At 31.6% G+C, this 3,497-nt stretch overlaps 1 non-coding gene across 1 annotated transcript; it reads right to left on the reverse strand.

Moving 5' to 3' along the window:
• Positions 1–3,065: 3,065 nt before the first annotated feature.
• Positions 3,066–3,261, reverse strand: LOC127244473 (U2 spliceosomal RNA). Its single transcript, XR_007837197.1, has one exon. It is a non-coding gene; the product is annotated as a U2 spliceosomal RNA (small nuclear RNA).
• Positions 3,262–3,497: the final 236 nt, after the last annotated feature.

Genomic DNA, 3,497 nt, shown 5'->3' on the forward strand with positions numbered 1-3,497 from the left:
ACAATGGACCTATATGATATTATATTTATTAAAACTTGTGTCAAATTCAAATTAGCACAAATTTAATGGATGAAGAGAGTAATTTATTGTCACTTTTAATAGAAGAGTGGAAAGGTACATATTCACATTTCTCATACCTCTAGAAAGTACTTTTGGATGAAGAATGATGCATACAAGTCAATGCTTTGCAATATGGTGCATGCCATTTTTACTTTTTCTATTTTTAACTTTACTTTTTAACGGATGGAGGTTTGGAACTAGAAAAATTCAGTAAAATCATGAATTGAGGAATAGGCCAATTTACATAGGAAGAATAAGGCGTAAATGAAAACAAAAGTGATAAACAATAAATGTAAAGAGACTAGAGCAGAAAAAAAAAAAAAAAAAAAAAAAGTGCAAGACAACCGGAATCCTCTCATTTTGCATCATTTGAAAATCTGCCAAAAGTGTAATGCCAATAAGCAGCAATGTTCTCATCGTCGAACAACGCACTACCTTCCTAAGAAAACCACACTTTTTTTTTTGAAGAATCATTAACTACATTTGGCATATTACAATTTCTTTGATCTCTTGAAAAACAATGGAATGTTAGAAACCATATGTCTTCCATAGTCAATCTACTTTATTGGGCTTCTAGATGTGACATTGGATTTTGTGCAAGGGCCAAACATTAAACACACATTTTCCTTTTAATTTATGAAACCGCTATTAACAATTAATCAAAAATAAATCTACAAGTGGCACTTAAATTGTCCTCAAATATAAAAATGAAGCGTATTTGCCATTAGCATGCCTATTCTAAGGACCACACCATTTAATAGAAATATTTGATTTCAAAGTGGTACATTCATTCAAAATTTTTATAAATATGTCAATACCATAACATAAAAAAATAAGTTCAAAATCTCCAATCACCAAATAAGATGCAAAAAAGAAAACAACACAATAAGAAATGCATCTAATATCTAGTTAGATCTATGTAAAAAGCAAACATGTGATTCACATAGCACCTGGTATTTAGAAAATCATGGCTATTATTCAAAGAATGACACACCACTAATGAAATAGTCCTAATGAATCCAATAGCAATGACAAAATATATATCACTAATCATACAAATGAGAAAAGGAAAATGAAAATGCAAACCTTAGATAAAAATACCCAATTAGATCTATGTACATATAAAAAATTGTGTTACACGGCAACAACTATTGTGAAAATCTTTGCTATATTTCAAGAAATCACACAAATGGATTCGGAAAAAATAATAGATTTTAGATCGTTAATCATAAAAAAACTAATTAAAGAAAAATTACTATGCAAAACCTAGAAAAAAAAAATACCCAATTAGATCCATGTACATATGAAACATCTATTGCGTCTAACAGTTCGTATCCTCGAAATCTCGGGTACTTTTCAATGAATCTCACACTTCCGGTGCAAGGATAAAAAGAAAATGCTTGTATGATAGATAGATTGTAGCAAGATTGCTAATCATAGATTGCAAGTAAAGGGAAAAAAAAAAAACCCTAGAGTAAATAGCCAACAAGATCTATGTATAGACCAAACATGTGAAGCACATAAACCTGGTATCTTGAAACTCTTTACTATATTCCGATGAATCACAATCCTCCGTTGAAAACGATCGAGATTGCACTTGTTACAATGAAAGGTTCCAGATGAATATTCATACAAGAAGGGAATATGATGGGAATACAAACCCTACATCGAATAGAGCTATCTCGGCAGTTACCCCAAGCCCAATTCAGCCCGGGCTTCGATAAAAGAGAAATGGTCCTGGGTTAAGCCAAACTACTTATAAGTTACTTTGACCAAGCCCATAAACTAAAAAATGTTGGGCAAGTACCAGTTGCAATCCCAAGTTGGGCGTGCTGTATAATTTTGTATGATAGAAAATATACTCTCTCCATGTCATCTAAAATTAAGTCATTATTATTTTTTTTGGTAGTCAATTAAAGTTATAAATTTTCCACTTCTAGCTAGTAAACCACTTTTCACTCATAATTTTATTATCCATACCCTAACAAAAAAAATAACTAATTTTCCACTACATTGCGCTAGTTACATCATTACTTTTTTACCAATTCTTTAATAAATTTCCCATAATAGTCCTTATTAATATTTTACCTACTCCAATTTAATATTAACATACTATTATTTTGTAATCTCCGTATCCAAGAAAACATATATAAGTTTTCCAGACAGAGAGAGTAATATTTAACCAGATTAGACCAATTTTGATGAAATTATCCTGGGTTGGACCCGGGTGGTTTTAAATAAATAGGCTCGAGTGGGGCCTATAATAATTTTCGACTGTCAATCTCGTAGTAACACCATTAATAGCAAATAATTCTTACACATTTTTTAATTTATACCCTTAAACATTACCCTTACCAACAAAAATGACACAACTACTTCTACACTCACTTTATTAAATTTTTTCTCAATTCATTAACTCATTAATATACTTTCCAAAATACGCATACTTTATGTCACAATGAACTAATATGATATTATATTTATTAAAACTTTTGCCCAATCCAAATAGGCATAAATTTAATAGACGGAAAGAGTAATTTATTGTCACTTTTCATAAAAATGTGGAAAGGTACATATACACATTTCGCATACCTCTAAAAAGTACTTTTTGATGAAGAATTATGCATCTGAATCAATTCTTTGCAATATGGTGCATGCCATTTCTACTTTTTCTATTTTTAACTTTACGTTTTTAAGGAGGCAGGTTTGGAAGTAGCAAAATTATGTAAAATCATGAATTGAGGAATAGGCCAATTTACATAGGAAGAATAAGGAGTAAATTAAAACACAATTTATAAACAGAAAATGTAAAGAGACTAGAGGAGGAATATAAAAGTGCAAGACAACCGGAATCCTCTCGTTTTGCATCATTTAATAATTCCTGTTCAAAACAAGAAGAAATGCATAAACCTATTGGCCACCAAGCCACAAAGACTAAAAGAAAGAGAGGCTGAAAATTAAAATTTAGCAGGAACCCATAGATCCAAACTTTTTAACTCGAATTAATGGGGTGTGCCTGGCCCATGCTGTAGTGCAAAGCCTGGGCGACACACAAAAGCGAAGACAGCAAGCTGCCTACATAGGCCTTTCCCCTAAAAAAATTAATTTAATATCGAGTGAGCCGATGGCCTACGTATCAGATATTAAACTGATAAAAACAGACACTACACTTGATCTTAGCCAAAAGGCCGAGAAAGGTATAACTTCTTTGTTGAATGAGCTGCCCCATTTATAGGAACTCAGCACTTGTGCTATGCCGTATTACAGCCGGTGTGGGATATACGAAGCAATATAATTTCTATACATAGTTTCCTATTTTAAATATTGCAGCTTGTAGCGGTTATGTTTGCTAGAATTTTATGTGGGGAGTTTTAAACCAAATTATAATAAATATAAGTTGTTGTCAATGCTTATTTTAGCTACTCATCATACAGAAA

The sequence above is a fragment of the Andrographis paniculata genome, unplaced genomic scaffold (assembly GCF_009805555.1).
Source record: "Andrographis paniculata isolate CXL003 unplaced genomic scaffold, ASM980555v1 Contig9END, whole genome shotgun sequence".
In the NCBI taxonomy this organism is placed as follows: domain Eukaryota; kingdom Viridiplantae; phylum Streptophyta; class Magnoliopsida; order Lamiales; family Acanthaceae; genus Andrographis; species Andrographis paniculata.